General features: G+C 41.3%; 1 protein-coding gene across 5 annotated transcripts in view; it reads left to right on the top strand.

The window, feature by feature from the left end:
* Nucleotides 1-21,268, top strand: part of LOC149194089 (ASC1-like protein) — a 95,866-nt gene that overhangs the window by 32,769 nt on the left and 41,829 nt on the right. The gene's annotated exons all lie outside the window — the stretch shown is intronic.

Raw genomic sequence — 21,268 nt, forward strand, 5'->3', positions numbered from 1 at the left:
GTTCCTTATTATTAGAGTGTGTTTACTTAGTTCATCAAATAGTTACCAAAATCAAAAGAGACAAGAGCAAACGATGTTGGCTTTCTGCGAGGGCCAAAACCTCTCACTCTTTGAGAGGAAAACCTGCATGAAATTCTTCTTATAGAGATTCCCATTGACGAATACCAAGACCGTGACCCTTGACCTAATTATGCCACTCCAAGACCGAGACATCAATCCTCTTTTTTGTCACTGCTGAGAGTATCACCATCACTGCTGCTTCACCGAGGTCATCATAGCTGTTCTATCATTGAGATCATTACTGTGCATTCACTGATATGATAACTGTATATTTACTGAGATCATCACTGTACATTCACTAAGATTATCACTTTACAATTACAAAGAGCATCACTCTACCAATGAAATCTATATACTGAAGCTGCACCGAGATCTTTTATTATGATGTTGACTTCATAATTATATCTTCATGAAATCATTGTGCCGAGATTATGACTACGTCCAAAATATGATACAGAGTGTGTCTCTGTGGGATCATCGAGATCCTCATCATCACACTTACGCCTTGATTGTGACTGTTCCTAAAGAGTATGTAGGATGTGTATCTCTTCATCGCAAATATACCGAGACCATTACTTCATCTTGAGATAGAGACTGCAATTCGTATGTATCATGACTTCGTTTAGTATGCCAAGACTGTGATCATGAGATGGCTGAGACACATAAATGTTGTCAGTGTAATTACCCATTTGAATTATACTCTAGTGCAGATCACAGAGAGTGTACTCTTCCGAAGATTGCAGAGGATCCTCACTCCTGTAATGCGGATCCCTGACTTGTAGCCATTCGAATTTTTCCCTGTGACAGACCCGAAAATCTCAGACAAGTCCGAGTTTTGTCTCACTATTTTGCGGATACCCTAGCTAGGTATATATAGTGGTTCGCACTCCATATTTAGCCGACCTGACAGAGTGAATCGATGTGTCTCCTTCTGCAAGTCGACATGACTTCTATTTAATTCATTTGCTGGCGAACGTGAAGAGGATTGTGCTTGTCATTTTGGAGGGTTGTTAGACACTTTTTATGGACTCGTATACATTGAACATAGGCTCAAGAATAGCTCTTTAATTATGACAAATCCTAAAGACATCAAGAAGAAGTCTTTGACCTATAAGTGACACTTCTTGCTCATGAAACCCATGATGCAAGGAATACAATAAATATATATTTTTAGTCTCTTTATTACATCATTTACATCAGTCATAATTACATGTCATTATGAAGACTAGACCTAGTTACACTTTCTTCAACACTGGTCAACCTAATTGCCAACTAGCTTAGACTGAAACTGAGATACTTGCTGAGGCTCCATATTGAGAGCTCTATCATGCTCTCGCTCAACAACCAAATATCTACTCTGAGAACTCTCTGCGTTGCTGCTCAAGGATGCGCATGCATCAACCTCTGATTTGTTGAGGTTCTCGATCCGGACACCAATTTGCTTGACTTGTCCTGAAGCAAAATGCTTGAGGTAGGCCTTCCCTTTGCTAAATACTACACCATACCCTTTGTCTTCAAGGACTGCTACTAAGGCAAGGTTTTTCCTCAATCCTGGAACATATATCACATTCTTGAGATGGAGAAGGGGATCAGAATCCCTCTTAAAGTTCATTGTACCAACTCCTTTGGTCATGTATCTGCCATCAACTCCAAGCTCGATATGGAATTGTTGTCTTTCTCCTCCAAATTGCTGAAGAATTATTTATCCCCTGTCATGTGGAATGAGGCCCCTAAGTCAATGTACCACACACTACCTTGAATTGAGCTTGCCCTGCAAGCTATCAAAGAGAAATCTAATTCAAACAGAGAAGAGAGTGCTTCTCGTCTTGTTGCTTCTGCATCATGCTTGTTGGATTTCTTGTTTGGACATTTTGTAATGTAATGTCCAAACTCATGACAATGCAAACACTTGATTTTGTTAAGATCCTTCTTTTCTTTGCCTTCATTCTGACTAGATTCAGTCTTGCCTTGGGCCTTCTTGCCCTTGGATTCCTTCCCTTTGGCAACTAAGGCAAAGTTCTCCTCATCTTTTGTCCCAGATGAGACTCCATCCCTTGTGTTCCTCCTTATCTCTTCCTGCACAAGATCTGGCCACAGTCTCTCCCAATCAAGGAGCTTATCTCTGCCATTGATTGCATCCTGGAAGCTATGCCAAAATTTGTGAAGCCCAAAAAGAGCAAGGCTCACAAGTTCTGCTGGTGGAACTGTCCCTACAACACCTCCAAGTTCATCCCTCACATGAGCAAACCTAGATAGATATGTAACAATGGGTGCATTCTTTCCCATTCGAATGCTCCTCAATTTGTCCTTCAAAGCAAGTTTTCTAGCATCACTACTGCTTTCAAACAGATTAGTAAGGGCCTTCCACATCTGGAATGTTGTCTCCTTCCCATGCAAATTTGGAACAATATGGTCTCTAACTCCTTCTAGGATCATCCTCCTAGCTTTGGCAGTGTCCTTCCTTCATTGAGTCAACTGTTGTGCATCTGATGCAGGAGGTTTAGGAATACCAGTCTTGATGTATTTGAAAACCCCATTATCATCTAACAAAACCTCCATTCTGTCCTACCATGCACAAAAATTCAAAGTCCCTTCTAGGGCATGCTCTGTCTGTTGAAAAGTGTAACTAGGTTCGGTCTTCATAATGACATGTAATTATGATCTTTGTAAATGATGAAAAGAAGTAAATGAAATTATTATTGTAATGCCTTGCTTCATGGGTTTCATGAGCAAGAGGTTTATTTTAAATGGCTCCCATTGAGAGCCTTAGGATTTGTCAAAGAGTCAAATGTCAAATGTATTCTAATCTATAAACTATAAAATAGCCCTCCAAAGACAAGCACGGTTCTCCTCCTCATGTCGGCTTCAAGAAAGAATAAGGAACTCATGCCGGCTCACATTATAAAGAGACACATCTATTCGAAATGATAGGTCGGCTTATATTGATGGGAAAACGACTATATATAAGCGTGTAGGCAATCCACATTTCCACAGTGCAGTTTTCGGATCTCTCTGAGTTTTTCGGATGGGTATTACAGAAGACAAGTTCGATGGAAGGGACAATGAAGAGATGAAGGGACAATAAGGGTTGATCTTAGTCTATAAGAATTCGGATCTCACTCTGAATTCGGATGGAAGTTACATTGCACAGTTCGGATCTCCACAGATAGTTCGAATGTCTCTTTGTATTTTGGATTGGTAGTAACATATAAGAAGGCAGTTTGGGATGACAAAGTATTGAAGGGAAATCAGATCCCTCTAAAGCTCAGATCACAGTGGCAGCAAGACAAATCACAGTTAAGAAATTCGGATGAATGAAGGGACAACGAGGTGCTACCTTACAGTGAAGAGTCTCTCTATCTCGGTGTCACATCAAGTGCAGAAAGGCAACCACAGTTTGTTGGTGATACTATTGTGATGAAATATCATCTCAACGATAAGGGCTCGGTGAAGGAAACAATGTTGTTAAGACAGTGATGTAGATCTCGGTATCAAGGCAATGATGAAGATCTTGGTGGAAGAGGAGTCAAGAAGAGGATTGACTAGAGAACGTGTGTCTTGCCCTTGGAGTGGGTAATAGGTTAAGGGTCTTGGTATTCGTATTCATCAATTGAATATATAAGAAGAATTTGTGCGGGTTTTCCTCTCAAAGAGTGAGAGGTTTTGGCCTTGGCTCATAGCCTACATTCGATGTCTATTGTCTATTTTATGTTCATGCATTGGTTACTGTTTGATGAAGAAGAATACTAATAATCTAAAATGAAAAAGATTATAACCTTAAGAAGCAAAAATAATTTACAAGCAGTTACTAATAGAAGAGAAATTACCTAATGCTAATGCCCTAGATTTCTCAACATGGTATCAGAGCTAAGGTGACAGTTAAGAAGGGCATCTAATCAAAGAGACACTCAAGGATCGAGTTTCAAGGAAAGCATCAAAGCAAAGTGAAGGATCTACATTGAGTTCCTGTATCATTTCCGTTACGCTGCTGATGTTTGGCTGCTGTTGCCCACCAACTACTGTGCAACTCTGATGCTACATTTGTGCTGCTACTGACACTGCCATACTGCTGCCAACACTGCATTTGCACTGCAACTCCCTCTCATTTGTTGATGCTGCAATTGCAACATCTGCGATCGAAAAGCTTCCAAAATACTGAATCAACTGTGTTCAGTATGATGCATCTGTCCACCGAGTCCTGACTACTACTAGTCTCTGCATTGTCACTGAAGTAATTGTGCTACTGCTGACTCTGCATTGTGCCTCTTTACACTGCTGCTAACTTTGCATTGTGCTCACTGTTGTCACACAAAGTGTCTAGGCACCGCGACAACGCTCAGAGTAAGGGATGTCACTCTAATCCTTAATCACTCCGTTTAGACTCTCTCCTAGACAAGTCAAGGGGGGTAGTCCCTAAGGTGAATGAATGAGGGTAGCCTGTGGAACATAGGCTCTAGGAGACTTAAAGATGGACAACTTGACGAATGTAAATGAGTCTTGATTAACTTAGATTAATAGATTAAACACTAATGTAACCAAGACACGACCACAAGATAGAAATGATTATAGACCAATGCCTTTTTGTTCAATTAACCGTAGAATAAGTAAAAACAAGTTATCCCGAACAATTTTCCAATATGTGACGAATAGTGACAATCATGAGTGATCAATGTAAACGCCCAAAACTACAATATGCAAGAGATTCTAGATTTAAAATAATTTTAATTAATGACCCAGATCTAGAATTAATTAACTTTCTCCAGTATGATTTAAAACATTTATTGCACCTTGACCATAGAAAAATCATGAAGATTGCATTTAATCACCAAATAAGACCAAGGAACTTTAAATTAGAATTTTAATCAATCCTTAGGCCATAACTTAAATGAAGAAATCAAAATCTTTTAATGTGACGAAGTAAATCAAAGGGGTTAATAAATTGAAATTTTAATGGGCCATAGGCCACATTAAATTTTTTAAGTGAAAGCAGAAATCTTCTTTTAATTCCTTAGTCACCAGAATTTATTTATTTTTTAGATTTTTTTTTTTTTTTTTAAATGTTTTAGATTTTTAATTTTTAGAATTTTTTAGATTTTTGTTGTTTTTTAATGAAAAATAAATAAAAATTAAAATCACAAGTTAAAATAAAAAGTGAAAAGATAAAATCAAATCATAAAAAGAATCGAAAAACTTTAAATGGAACTTGAAACTTTAAAAAGAAAAATATATACGTTAACCCTAGCTCCTAACGAAAATACAAATGAAATAAAAAAAAGAACTAACTAAACTAACCTAACACATACATAAAAATAAAAATAAATCGAAGTGTTTATTTGTTGTGTGTGCAGGTGGAGCTCGACGACGGAGGAGAGGAGACTGTGGGTTGGAGATGCTACACGCCAATGGAGATGAACGAGGGTGAGGAGCTTGTTTTTAGGTTGGAGCGATAGGTAGCGTTGGAAGAGCTGCAGCTGAGGGTTAGCAAAGAGCAGCAGAACGCAGGCTAGAGGGAGGAGGAACAACGAAAGAGCTTAACGGCAGCAGACAGGAATGTAGCTCGAGGTCGTGGATTTGTTTGCTGCAGCAGGAATGGACGAGCAGAGGGCAGTGTTTGGAGGAGGGGCAATGGAGATTGGAGCTACAGCAAGCAAAGAGCAACGATGTGGGAGGAGCGACTAGCTGAGAGAGGGAGCCGTGTGCTGAAAAGAAAGGGAACAACAGAGAGGAACGAATCCGCAGAGAAGAGGAGAGACGGATAAGAAGGTTGTGGAGGAAAGAGAGATGAGAAACTCGGGTCTGAACATAGGTTGAGGACTGCGCGTTGGAAAAGAAAGGATGTAGACAAGGATTTGAGGGCAGAAACTGAGGGCGAGGGGTGTGTGACGCAGAAGAAAGGGAATACGGACAGGGATATGGCAGATGGAATGAGGGGACTGCAATGAGGGAGTTAAAAGGACAACGCGGTTTTTTGCAGGTACAACAAAGGATGGGATGTTGGCAGCGCTGCATAAATGGAGGAAAACACAACTTTTAATGACAACAAAATGGAGAATGCCTGGGCAACCAACTTAGGCAGCGAGGGTTATAAAAAAGATTTTGAAATTTGCACGGTGAACCTAAAACCTAGGCAACAAACCAATTTGCAAAAATGGTAGCCCAGAAACCCTTTGAAAACTTTCCGAAAATCTTAATTAAAATGTTAAATCCTTCTGCTTCAGATTTATTTGAAACCCTTATAAAATTTTCTAGATTTAAAACCTTTTGAAAACCTTGGATTGCAAAATCTTTGAATAATATCCCTGCAAAATTATGCAAATAAAACCCCAGAGATCCAGATCTTACCCTCCAGGGCCTAGATCTGGACTCTACACCGGTTTCTTCCTTAGATCTGTAGCTGCATGACAACAATAAAACACCCAAACGATGTATACAATGATAAAAACTAAAACCCAAGTCAGAAAATGAAAAATAATTATATAGATCTATGCACAAGAATGGTAGATCTATCAGATTTGTGGAGTGTGAGTCCAACTCCGCTCCCAGATCTGATAATCTAAGGCTCTCAACAACCAAATTTATCAATTTCGCACATAAAAAATATAAATTTTTAAAATTTTAAAGGAGATGCTTAGCTCAAAACCCTTCATGCATCACCAATAAAAATATTATGATAAGCCCAAGATCAGATTAAGATGGGCTCTTCAGAATACACAGATTGGGAGTTGGCTGGTCCAACTGAAAACTTTCCCGAACGCCCAATGATCTAAAAATCAAGACTTTCCTGCAAAACTCAATTCAACCATCAAAATAGAGCGAGAAAATGATAATAAAATTCAGATAAATAGAGATACCTGCTATTACATTCAAAATTTAAATTATCACTTAAACCCCAGCGACTGAGCAAGATACCTGTACTCAAATCACTCTTCAGAAGCTATCATCAATGGCAAAAAGAAGTTTAAGCATGAAAAACGACACATCTTACAATATTTCCATGAAGAGTAACACTGACGAAGATGAACCCCAAAGTCTTTCTTTATTATTAAAAAAAAGAAGATTACACGAGAGCTTTTCGCTTAGCACACGACTCAAAAGTTTGATCCTTCGACTGACAAATGACTTCCTATTTAAAGATAAATCCTCCAACCGCTAGCTCGAGTGATCCCCGTCAAAGCAATCTCGGCCTTTGATGAGGATCAAATTTTTTTTTTAATCTCATCTGTCGAAATTTTAAATTCTTGAGGATATTCAATTTTTTCAATTAAATGCATTTTAATTAACTCAAAAATTAAATTTTTAAGTTAATTTCCCCAAAATTTTGACTGACTTAACCTCAGGGATCAAAGGCTTAAAATTTATCAAAATAGTTAATTTACCTTAGTCCCGGGACCTTTTAAATTTTGATTTTTAAAGACTGACGAATTTTGCCTTTGGAGAATTTAAATTTACCTAGGACCTAGAATTAATTAAATTTATGGCTTATGATTTTAATTAATTTTTGGCCATAAAATTTAATTAAAAAACCTATGAGGGGATAAATTATTTTTCCAACCGTCAAGACATTTTACATCATGATTTTCATATTTTTTACATCTCAAGGGGGAAAACCCATTTGTAAAAGACCCTCACAAACTACCCATTTCTGCGACACAAATATAATCCAGCAGACCAAACAATTTGTAATAAAATAACCTAACCAAATAGTTAGGATTATTCCCAAATCACTTTTACATAGACTCGATCTAGAACACTAGGACTCGCCTAAGATCCCAGTGACAAAATCCATTTCGGCTTTGGGGTAAGACTGAAGGAAAACTCTGCCAACCATCCGAGAATGGATCGGTGAGACAAAAAACCTCCCGGAATGTAGATCATCATCAGAAAAATAGGTTTACCTAGGCAATTACATATACGACACGGATTTGTTGAGATTATTTACATTATACACACGCAGAAAGGGTTTACATAACATCTTGGAAGTGAAACTGATGATGATAGTTTTATGGCACGAACACATCGATCAGGCACTATCCCTTTTGCAAAAAAAGGGGGTGTACTGCTATGGGTCATTGACATGTACTGGTCAACACTCCCCAACTTCTGACTGCTACTAGTCTGCAACTGTCACTCTAGTACTGACTGCATCATCTACCACTAATCCATCCTGCTACTGAATACTGTGGGCCCATGTAACAAGGTAATGATCCATGAGGTGGAATCTTCAAGGACCTTGCCCGATCTCTGTAGTTCTCTGGGACTACAGTACCAAATCTCCCCACCTAGAGGTATATCTGTGAACATCGCAAAGTATTCCTCCAACCTGGAGATCAACTTGTCGATCTCAGCAAAAGCTGCTTGCTGGTCTTGCTGCTCCGACTCGTCCTTCTTCCTGAGAGGACACTGTATTGTAGTGATCGAGCTCACCACATCTAAAGCACTTGACCTTTGACATGTCATTCTTATTTCTGTTCTGTTCCCCCTACCCTTGACTGGGACCTTTGATGCGAGGGCCACATTTTCCTCCTCCTTCACCACCTTCGATCGCTGCCAATGATGGAGCTCTTCAACAGAGCTCGCCTCAACCCCTCCTGTTGCAAATCTGACCACGTGCTGTCCCATTCTGGTAGCTTGTCTTTGCCCAATATGGTTTGGACAAAAACTTGCCACTCCTTAGAGACACTATTCAGTGCCAACCTCACTATGCCTATTGGTTGAGGCACTGCCCCAACAACAACAAATTGGTCTTGGACTTCCTGAATCTTGGTGAGGAAGGGATCTATGCCTTCCCCCTTCTGCATCTTGATACATCTCAGCTTCTCTTCCAGGAACATCTTTCGCTGCTCGGAAGTGCCCTGATATAGCGTAGCGAGAGCATCCCACATCTCTTTGGTAGTATCATTGCTAGCTATGTGTGAGAGTATATGGTCCCGGACTCCATCTAGGTTCAACCGCTTCATCCACGCCATCTCCTTCCTGTATTCCTTCGACTGATCCACATCCTGGGGAACTGCGATGACACTGTCTATGTAGAGCTTCAGTCCATATTCGTCCAACATGAAGGACATCTCGACCTTCTAGATGACATAGTTGGATGAACCCTCCAACTTGTCCTGATCTCTCAGTCCAGCTGTGGCCATCTCTGATCAAGTAGAAAACTCCCTCTTTCCTTGTGCTCGGCTGTTTCTCGCTATTTGCACTCCGTTATTGAATGTGTGGCTCTGCTAGGTGCTACTACCAAACTGCAACTGGGAATTCAAACTTTTGAGACTCGAAGTTCCCTAAGGAATTTTTTTTGTCTGATGTGTGTGCTTTTCTCTTCCACCCGACGCGAAATCTGCTTCTGCAACCTACAGCTAAACCCTTTGCATCCAACCAGGAATTTGCTCAGCAAAAAACTAAACTGCTGCTGCTCCCTCTGCTTGCTGGAATCATTGATTTGGGAGATTTGAACTTTTTCTGCTTCCTGCACTAAAAAAATCGAACTTCCTCGAGCAACTCGACCTTCCTGGCAATGAATTGTGCTGCCTCAAGAATTTCGGCCTGCTGCTCCTTCTGAGTAGCGAAATTATTTCCTTCGCTTCTGAGCTTCCAGCTAATAACTTACGCTCTGATACCGTGTGAAAATTCCACTATCGGAATCCTATTGCAACAATTGGTATTCTTTCTTCTAATTGATAAATTAATTATTCAGTTTATTGCTACGACAACATCAAAATAAACACATTGCATCCTTCACAAGTAAAACTGCGGAAAATAAATAGCACAAGAACTGAGAAAATACTAGCACACATAAAAATAACACCATTTTTTTGGACAAAAGTCTCCGAAGAACCTAATGCGGGAAAACCGGTGCAGCAGATGAGGGTTTTATTTTATTAAGCAACAGTGAAAATCTGAGTACAATTTGGATGCCTAAAACTGGCATTCCACAACAAGAAAATCTGGGCAAAATTATTGAAGGGAATTACCCTTCCTCCACAAGCAATCCCAGCATGACTTGCCTTCAGAAAACTTGACCTCCTGGACCCTCTGCGTTGCTCTGTGCAGTCTCTATGACGTCAAGCCTCCAACCAGTCTTCGATGAAGTCATTTTTCCTACCTCAGCTAAGGAAAGCGTCTCTTCGGCACTCTGGAACCTCTGCTCGGCCCCTAGAACTGAGAACGGATTTTTTCCTCAGCTAAATCGAACTGCCAATCTGAAGCAACTATGCAGTCCTCTACGTTGCCTCACTGGGAATAACTCAGCCCTCTTGCTGTTGCCTCTCCGGATCTGGAAAACTTTTGTTGGACTCACTGTCCCTGCCCCTCACTCACTGCTTTGATCTCTGGCGCTCCGGAAGCTGGCTACTGCTACTCTGGAAATCAATCTGCAAAGCAAATCGAATTTCTGGTGTTCTCTGGTGTGTTCTCTAAGTGCCCATCGACTCCCTCTTATAATCCACTGTTGGAGCACCAATGGCCAAGATTAAAACTTAATCGATGGCTAGGATCATCTTGGAATCGATTCGTGTGAGTTTTTAGATGATTTTCACCTTGACTTAATTAATATTGATTAATTAACCAGTTTTCCTAAGTTTAGACTTGGCAAATATTAAAAAATTGGTTAATAAACTAATTAAGTCACTTCTAGGTGGAATTTCCAGAAAAGATTTCTGGGTCTTGGAGATCTCATGTATTCTAGCCTCTCCATCAAATTTCATGGCTAGAACACATTTGATGCTACAAAAACTAACAATTTGGAACTCCTTAGTCTTTTCAAGTTTGTGATCATTGAGGTTGTCATTGGTTTGCAATCCATCATGTCAAACCTTTTCAACAGCTCAATCACATACTTCCCTTGACCTAGATAGATCTCATCGGGTCCTTGCCAGACTTCCAATCCCAAATAGTAGTGCATCAGCCCTAGATTGTTCATGTCATATTCTGCTGCTAGTTACTTCTTACATTATTCGGTTTGATCTTCCACACCTGTCAAGAGAAGATCATCCACATACAAAATAATGATTACAGGCTCACCCTTCACAACCTTGATATAAAGGTTCGGATAAGCATAACTCTTTGTGAAGCCCAACCTTTGTAGGTATGCATCCATCCTAGCATACGATGTCCTTGGTGCTTGCTTAAGGCCATATAATGCCTTCTTCAACTTGCAAACATAAGCCTCTCTATCTTTGACTTCAAATTCCAAGGGTTGCTCTATATAGACTTCTTCATCAATGGTGCCATTCAGAAATGCAGTCCTGACATCCATTTGGTGGATGTTCCATCCCATCGATGTTGCCAAGGAGACCAATGAATGTATAGTTGTATACCTTGTTGTAGGAGAAAATGTCTCTTCATAATCAGTGCCTTCCTGTCGAGAGAAGCCCTTAGACACAAATCTTGTCTTATATTTATCAATACTTCCATCTGCTGCTGTTTTTGTAGAGCCATTTGGAAGTTACCACAGATTTGTCTTGAGGCCTAGGTACGATCTCCCAAACTCCATTTTTCATTATCAATTGATGTTTTTCATTCATGGCATTATTCCATTCTTGGTGTGTGACAACTTCTTCAAAGGTGGATGGCTCTGCTTCTATCAATTTCGTCATATGGGTTGCATACCCAAAATATCGTTTGGGCTTCTTGCTTTCCCTGAGTGTGCCTTGAACTTCTTCATGATCTTCTGCATCTAGTATTGTAGATTTCAACCAGTTAGGTCTCTTTCTAGTTTCGGGGATTACCACAGGTTGTATAGGTTCTCTGGGACCTTCATCTTCATGATTTGATTCTTCTTGCACCCTAGTGACTTCCTCTTCACATATCGGAAGTTCTTCATCATCAGAGTCCATAGGGAGATCCTTTGATTTGTTGAATGCAATACTTTCGTCAAATATCACATCTCGATTGACTTATATTCAATGTCCTTCCTTTATGTAGATCCTATAGGCCTTAGAAGAACTAATGTAAACCCTTCATGCCTGATGGATGCAACTTCTTTCTCTTGTCTTTTGGTATATGAATATAGACATGACAACCAAAAATTCATAGATGATCCACGCTTGGTTTCTTCCTAGTGAATGCTTCTTCGGGAGTCGTGTTATCTAGTGACCTGTGGGGACTTCGATTTTGTATGTATACAGTTGTCTTCGTAGCTTCACCCCACAGAAATTTTGGTAAATCTTGATCATGTAGCATAGATTTTACACTTTCTTCAATGGACCGATTCTTTCGTTCTGCAACTCCATTTTGCTCGGGATTATATGGGACTATCAACTCTGTCTTAATCCCAGATTCCTTACAGAGTAAGAGGACTTTCCTTTTGACAATGTTTTTAGTTGTTTGTGATGACCGGTAATATGTCTTGATGCTCCACTATCGATTACCCAAATGATTTCATCTTGAAATGTGCTAGAGAGTGCTGACAAGAGTCCTTCATCCTTTGTAGTTGTCTTGGTCACTTTCTTCAATAGGAGATCCCATAACTCTTTGAAGCCTTCCTTAAGATGACTTGCTGCCCTTGAACATCTTTCTAGGAACTTCTTCCATGTTGTAGATATCTTCATCATGCCCTTAGCCAACCTTAGCTCTGATACCATGTTGAGAAATCTATAGGGCAAGGAATTTGGTGATTTCTCTTTCTATGATAACTGCTTGTGATAACTTTTTACTTTTTTCTTACTTATTAGCTTCTTCTCTTATTATTATGTTCTTTTATCATCAAACAACTATCAAAACAAGAAGAACAAAAATACACAAGTACACAGGATATAGGCTACAAGCCAGGGTCAAAACCTCTCCACTTGAGAGGAAAACCCGTAAATCTCTTCTCTTCTTATAGATTCTTCAATTGATGAATTCCAAGACCTCTAGACCAAGACCAATACCCTTCATGTTAAAATTGGAAACTAGGGCCAAACTCCATGTGGGTCATCTTATTTATGGCAACTGATATTTTTCTTGGATCCCTCTCGTCGAGAGGTGTAGGGTTGATCTAAAGATCATCCGATTCCGATAAGTATTCATGGAGATATGAATTTATTTGTGTTATGGGACAATTCGTCAAGGTCGGCCAGCAACCAAATTTCCCCCTCTCATCCTCAACGTAGCACTATAAATAAAGGTGACTCAAGTCATTTCACACACCTCTTGTGATCTCTTCCTCTCCACTTGTCTTTGGGTTTTGGTGGGAGGAGAGATCTCAAGATGATACGCTGCCCTAGAAGAAGCCCTAGACCCTAATGCTGTCATGGAGGAGACACAGTTTCTCATACGCTGTCAAGGAGAAGCCCTAGACGTGGAGCTGTAAAGGTTTTCTAAGGAGACCTATGTTGCCCTAAACTATAGCCCATAAAGCCAGCCTTAACACTGGTATGGAGAAGCCACTTGATGCCCTAATACGTTGTCTAATACGCAACAAGAAGAGACACTTAAACACAGTCATGAACACAACTAAATGGAGATCCACAAAAGCCCTAACCGCAGTCCTAGAACACAGCTCTAACACTGCCCTAAAATGCGGTCATGGTCACAACAAGGATTGGGCAAACATATTATGCCCTAGCCACAACAAAAGAGACAACGTGAGGACATCGTGGAAGGCCTAATTAGAGGTCAAGTTGCTATGGGGATGCGGGTTGGTTTAAGGGTTGTTTGAGGGTGCAAACAGGCCCAAGAACATGGCTGTCTCAAAGGAACAAGGAGCTGGAGATTAGGCCAATTAAGGAGGCTCCTCGCAAGCCTATCTTGAAGGCAATTCAAGAGCACCGAGATGTTGGAGTAAAGACAGTTAGGGCACTTCTATTTGAGCTGCAGAGAGAGGCTACTACTGCGTGGGAAAGGAGGCTGCGTAGGAGCTGTGTGTAGGCTTGTTAGGCCAAGAATCTACAGGAGCCTAATCAAGGTTGTTTGGACAACAATCAAGGTAAGGAAATATGTTTTTGGGTGACTTGTAGATGACAGCTGAACTGTGGTAGGCAACAGGTCAATCCGTTAGGACTATTGTAGCAATCCTAACTCAAACCAGTGACATTGGCATTGCTAAGTGCTAGGCTGCAGGCCATAGCACCATAGCAAGCAACCTTGGTATCTTAGGATGAACGTTGTGATGCATAATACAACAGTTCTGGGAGACTCAGTGAAGGTGCAACATGAAGGACAACTGCAAGCTTGGTGACACATAGGGACAACTGCAACATGGGACAACTGCAAGCATGAAGAATCATGGACAACAACAGCATGGTAAAGCATGCACAACAGCAAGTACATTGCAGCACGTACATTGGAACAAAGCATGGTGCAACAATGGCACTATGTACAACAATGCTGAACACTGGGACATCAACAGCATGAGGTCCATCATTGTGATGATGGATGCAGCATGGTGCAACACAGTGAGATGCAACATGATGACGAGATGCAACACTATGATAGGTGAAACAGTCACCTTGGAGAATCAGTTGAAGCAACATGTCTTCAACTGATCTCATGTATCATCATCCTAGGAGATGATCTATGCTCTTATCTAGATAAGTCAAAGTGTTGACTTCTGTTGTAAATGTACTATCTCTTTCTCTCTCTCTCTCTGTGTGCTGAACTATTGAAGATCATATAAGAAGAATTGACAAAGGATTTCCCCACATTGGGGTTTGCCCCTGGCTAGCACCACATCTTGTGTCCTCTTGTCTTGGCTTGTTTTCTGCGATTTATATTTATGTTCTATCTGCGGTTTACTTTAATGCTGATGTGATTGCTAATCTGGAAAAGATATTAAGCTAATTGTGAAAATTGAAATAAATTGCTCTAGCATAGAACATACCTAAACTTAACACTTCAAGACGTACAACCTCTCCTAACGATGTGCTTCCTTTGTCCAAGTCAAACCCAGTCAAATCTCTTCTAACAGCACAACTTCGACCCCTAGCTTCAGAATTTCGGCCTCTACTGCAAATCTGAAATTTTCGGCCCTCCCAACAGCAGTTGCTGCCACACATGTGAGCTCGATCTAGCCTTCCAATGCCTCCCAACTACTTCGCTCGGCTTGCTTCCTTGTCTAGGGCTAGAAGGTGACCTTTTGAGCCCTTCTAGCAACTTTGATCTTCTTCTAGCAGATAGAGAATTTTGACCTTGAAGCAATGAACCTTAGCTTCCTTTCTTTGCACGTGTGAGAGAGAATGAGCCCATAAACAATCTTTCTTCATCCTCTTCCTTCTTCGCTAGCCTTCTTGTCTTTCTCCTTTGCTTCAATGAGTGAGTGAATGAATGTGTCTCAAGAAGGTCGAGTTCCCTCCTTTATATAGGCTTTCTCAAGGTGGATGTGGCTCCTAAAAATATGCCAACTTCTCAGCTGCCAGGCCCACTTGGTCTTGAAGGGTATTTTGACACTTTTAAATACAAAAATAATTTTCTTTACAAGTTAAAATGTGCCTGATGGGGTCTTCAACTTATGACAATGACTCTTTTGACTTCTTGACCTAGGACAAACCCTAGAAGCACTCAATGGGTGTTTGACCTCTAAAATAAAATACCTTGAGCATGAAACCTATCTTCCAATAATTATAATAATAATTTTTCTTTGAATTTACAATATACAAGAATCAAAAGTACGTTTCATATTTATGAAGACCGAACCTAGTTACACATTTTTCAATAGAAACTTGGTGAGCAAGTCCCTAAAGTGCAGGTGTCTTCTAGCAAGGCTTTCTTTCCTAGTATTGCTTTCATGTATCTATTGTATTAACTTGTATCATTTCAAAGAAAATCAAGATGGGGACTTAAGTATTGATTGGATTGTTTCCTTTATAGATAGATGATTAATCATGATGTATTGGTAGTAGTAAACAATGAACATCATCCTCCCTCTCTCGATGAACTATAGGAGGGATGCGCTATGTAAGTGGTCTGTTTGATGGTAGGTGTTGTGTACTTCGGTGGAGAATCTTGTTCTTGTGTGTAAGTACATGTTGTGGGTGAAAAGAGAGTTTATGTTAGGGGACAATAGGGACAATAGTTTAAGGTAGTTTTATTGGCTTGCTCAGTTCGAGCTCGTTGATGATTCAATTCTAGTGCGTGTTACCCACTACTTTGTGGATGATATCCCATGAGAAATTTTCTCCATGATGACCCTCAGCCGACAGCCATCAACCCCTTGATGCCTCCTACTAGCTCGTTGTGCCATTTCTCTGCCACCTGAGCCAGCCATGTGGTCCCTCACCCCCCTGTATTGATCGTATGTTTGAAGGTGGGCCTCTCGAATCTAAAGGTATGTCTTGTCATTTGGTAATTGAGTATTGGGTTTACTTATCATGGATACTTCTGGGTATGGATTGATGAGGGGATTTGGCGGAAAGAGTGGGCTTAGTTTGTGCTCTTGTCCCCTTGATCTCTTTTGGTTGTTACCCTTGGATCTTAGTCCCGTGGGATCTCTTTTATTGACCATTTGGTTCTAGGGTGGTACTACTTGGGAAACCCCGACGCGGGGTGTGTGAGCCCGCTCTTTGATCTGCACATATCACTCCCTTTCCACTCACTATACCCCCATTCATCTTTTCTCCCACCTGGGTCCACATTCCCATTTTGGGTCCACATAGGGCTAGCCTCCCTATCCCCTTGCCCCCACCTTGGGTCAAGCCTAGAATGATGCCCTAGAGGTTGAAGCAATTAAAAGAAAAAGTGAAAAGCATAAATGGCCACATTTAACAGGAAATTGTACCACAAAATGCAAAAGATGGCCAGGACAAAAATAATTAGCACGTGGGAAAAAGCCATTACATGAGCTCTACCCCAATCATTGGCCATCACCCTGGTTCCATAGGCCCTAGATGAACCTCCTCTATCATTCATGAACCATTGATTGTCCCAACCCCTGGAGGGAAATAAACCACCCTACCTAAAAAGGGGTAATCACTACTATATCTTGCACATCATGCTCTTGTCCTTTGAGCCCCGAGCAGTTAATTAAAGAAAATTCATAAAAGGAAAAAGGTATATGAAGAAGGGTGGAAAAATCAAGGCCGGGGCACCTCATGTACCACGATTGCTCCCTCCTATACATTACATACCTAGGTGTGGGCTTCCCCTTATCTAGCTACCCCTATGCCCCACTATGTGGCCCAGGATTGCCCCTCTCATTCCCTATTCCATTCCACTTATTTGTCACTTGCCACCCCCATTAGAGGGATGTACCTTGGATATACTATCCCCTTTAAGGGTTGAAACCACCTAATAAGGTACTTGGCTAACCCCTTTGGAGCTTGGAGACACTAGCACATGCCAAAACCCACTACGAAAGGGCATGCCATTATGAAGTTCCCATGTTGTTATCCATGATTTGTAAACTTTTTACCTGATTATTTTAATGACTTGTACTGGAATCCTAGGGGACACATTGGATCTTATGCAGGATTACAAGTGGTTTCCATTTGGGTTTGGTTTCCTTATGTGGGATCCTAACACCCGAAGGTCTGCATTGGCACATGTAGGGTATGCATAGAGAGCCATGGGTCTCCACTGCAGCATACAACACTCCACGGATCTTCATGGATGCTCAGAGATTACTAGCGATCCACTTTTGGGATGATGATGATATGCTTGGTACCTTATACCCAATAGGCCCCCACAAGAGCCCCACATTCTTGACGGGTGTCCCACGATTTGTCCAATGTTATGGCAACATTCATTCCACCACTTGGACCCTTGCAGAGGATCTCCAATTCATATGGAGTCCCATGGGGTCATTTATGTGCCCTCATACTCAAGGGGAGCACCACAGGTCTATTACTTGGAGAACAAGGGGCCACCTCCTTGTCCATCATGTTCCGAGGAATTATTCCTCAATATGGCACTTCAGGATATTATTGAGCCTTTAGAGGGCCCTACGACATGCACATATTATTATTTGGCCCCTTGTAAGGCTTATTTTTACACTTATGAGCTAGTTTGGTGGGCTTGTCACCAATAGGGGTTTTATTTGCACATTATTTTATCATTAGGGGCTAATGTAGGCCCATAGGCTAATTCGAACTCCTTAGGAGGCTATATATTGATGTTAGATACACTCATTTGTATCATCACTTGACTTGGGATCTCTCTAATCATAGAGAATTTTTCACTTTTTCCTTGGTGGATATTTTTTGGAGATGGATGAATTTTGATGTATGGATTTGGGCTATTTCTCTTGTCTTGGAGCTTTATTGAGCAAATGAAATGCTTGTTGGATATACTCTATAATGTTGTAAGTAAATTTGAATGCTATTATTCTTGTTGATGCATACCGCTGAAGTCAAGGCTAGTTGCTGTATTATTGAAATGTGGAATTGACATGTTTTAGCTAATTTAATATATGGACCAATGTTATATGAATGAAATGTCCTAGAGATTTATTTATCTCGAGAAGCTTGCATCATTTGCTTTGAAGTATAAATGCTTGAAGGTCACTTTTTTTTCTTTGTAATGTCCCTTCCTAAATTATTTTGGAACAAGATTAATTTTTACATTTTGGGGTCGATTTTGGAGGTAATGGGGCCCATTCAATTTTATTAGAAGGCTAGACTTAGTAGAAGTTATTTAGATGTGGTTAATTTGTACGTGGGGGCCACCCACACTAGGAGAAAATCGATGGTTAAGTGAGGGACCCACGATGGAGGGAAAAGTGCTCCACAAAATCTATATAAGGCAACTCTCCTCATTTTAACATCTTATCTTTTGACATATTGAACTCAACCTTAGTTGCTCGAGCTGCTTAGCCGGGTTACCGTGTTGTTTAGCACACGAGTGTCTTCGAGCGAAGATCTCAACCTTTGCTTTGGTGAACTTCGAGTGCCACCCTAGGAAGGCAATTCATACTATCTTGGAGGAGAACTGGTGGAGTTTCATAGTGATATCATTCAACATTTGTCTCAGCCAGTGCGTGTTTCTGGAGGACGTAGAAGGGGAACACGCAGGTGTTGCTTGTGGGTTAATCCGGGCAGCAACTGCTGAGGGAGTTTGGGCATTGGAGCTATAGTAAAGGATCAAGCCATCACTAGGCTCACGTGGGAGTTGGAGAAAGGAATTGTAGAGCTGGAGCTGGTCGGGAGAAGTAGGAGATCATTTGGAGGGCCATTTGAGGAGGATTGTTGGAGTTGGGAGAGCAGAGATTGACAGGATCAAACACAGCTACAAAATACGAAACTGGAGGAGGGCCGAGCTGTGAAGGGTCAATTTTTGAAGGTTGGAACCAAGGGAAACCCTTTCTGAGGTTTTCTGGGTTTTGGGCAAAAATAACACTCCTAATTTTATAGAATTTTCTAGGCAGATCTAAGGGATCAAACAGGGGTCCCAACTCAACCAACAACTAGAAGAGCTAAGGGGAATTTGGGCCAAAAGTCTGAGGTCAACATTTGGCCAATTCCTTCGTGGGTTATTATGGGTATTTGGTGGAGAGGTCGGGTTTAATTTCCCGTAATTTTCTGAGCATCGGAGGTGGGTTTTCAAGCAACATATTTTTAGCAAACAACATAGTTTCACAAGGGCAACACAAAGCATCATTGTAGTAGTTATTTGTGCCATTTGGGCTTGACATATTACCACCTATGTTTGATCACGTTTGCCATTGAGGCAAACCCAGGTGCACCACTTCCACATTATTGTACTTTCTCCCAGATTATAATAAAATGGCTCAGCTGTTGGTATTCCTGGACTTTTTATGGGTGTGCACTGAATGTTTCAATTTTATGGTGTTGTTTTTATTGTTTGCTTTGCATAGCACTATTTTTCCTAGTTTGGAACATTATAGTGGTATTAGAGCATGATCTTGGCTCAACTGTGGGAAATTAGCCAGAAGATCATGGAAGCTTTGGGTATGAGTGCACAGTAACGGGTGAAACCAAAGACAAACCCATGGCTCAAGGGAAATTCAGTACGCAGAAATTTTGGGGTAGAATTCATTGGGACGATGAGAGGTTGGCCCAGTTGAGGAGGGTGATAGACCAAACCCATCCTCACCCTTACAACCGAGACGTCAGAGGTGAGCATGCCATGGGGGTGCAACCATCTACATCATGTGGGGAAAGCTGACTAGATCAGGGCACCAGGTCTCTTGAAAAGGAGCAAGTAGGACAAAGACAGTTAAAGGGTGAGACCAGGGGGTGCTTTTGCTAGTGGAGACATGGCTTTAGATATCAGGAGCCTGAGGAGGAGGTTGAACATGATGCTAAGAGCCCATAGGATGGTGAGGAGCACATCGATATACTCGGTGTGGTGCAGGAGTCACCTTTATTAGAGACCTCTTTGATTGCCCCAGTTGACACCTTAGTGGGGAGGATAAAGCTTACACACATAGAGCCATTTTTTGAGGGGGTGCCACCCATGGATGAGATGCCAACAATTGCTGAGGTATCTGGAGCTGTGACCGAGTTTACAGGTGATAGATGCCCACAATAGTTCCACCAGTTTCAGGCCGAATTTCTAGCATTACAAAGAAAGATCGCATTAGTGTGTGAGGCTATTCTGCAACAGAACGAGGAGCTGGAGGGCATGAGAGCAGTTTGTGCCGAATCTACGATGAAATTGACTCACGATGGGGAGCAGTTGGATTCCTTTTTGGTGCAGCTAGAGTGCATGTTGGAGAGTGAGAGCAGCCCTCTTCGGGCATACATAGACGGGGCTGGAAGCACTATTAGGTTACCTTGGCCCATTGGACAGAGAGAGACAAAGTTACCTTGTCAGATTTTATGTATTGACCAAGATAGCGAGATGAGACGACTTGAGTTGCACAAGGTGCAACACTCGCATGTTGGGGTTATTTTATGTGCGGGAGTTCGTGCACTCGATCCCCCTCTTGGGGTTGGGTGGCAAGAGATTCTGAGTTGGTACTTGATGGAGTGGGCTATGGAGATGGTAGTGGACCCAAGTGGAGCTCAGTAAGAGTTTCTAGGCACTGGGGATGCTGGAAGCCTCGACTGGCATTGGGATCCAGGAGGGACCACCTATCATTTCTCAAGTATACCGGTTGACTATGACCTAGAGGGTATAATTGACCTAGCAGTGGAGCTTGCACCTTCGCTATGAGAGTTTCGGTTAGCACCAGTGGCCAACCAGTTTATGGACAGGCTTCTTGGGTTGACTTGGTACGACATTTATACACATGATCACAGGGTGATCAACACACTCTGGCAGGAGTTTGTTGGAGGAGGTGGCATTGGTAGGCCACTAGATGGTGCCTTGTAGGGAGTTGGGGATTCTTCACTTT

Source organism: Pinus tabuliformis, chromosome 2_2 (genome assembly GCF_031772625.1).
Source record: "Pinus tabuliformis cultivar Carrire ecotype Pingquan chromosome 2_2, CPIR1, whole genome shotgun sequence".
In the NCBI taxonomy this organism is placed as follows: Eukaryota; Viridiplantae; Streptophyta; class Pinopsida; order Pinales; family Pinaceae; genus Pinus; species Pinus tabuliformis.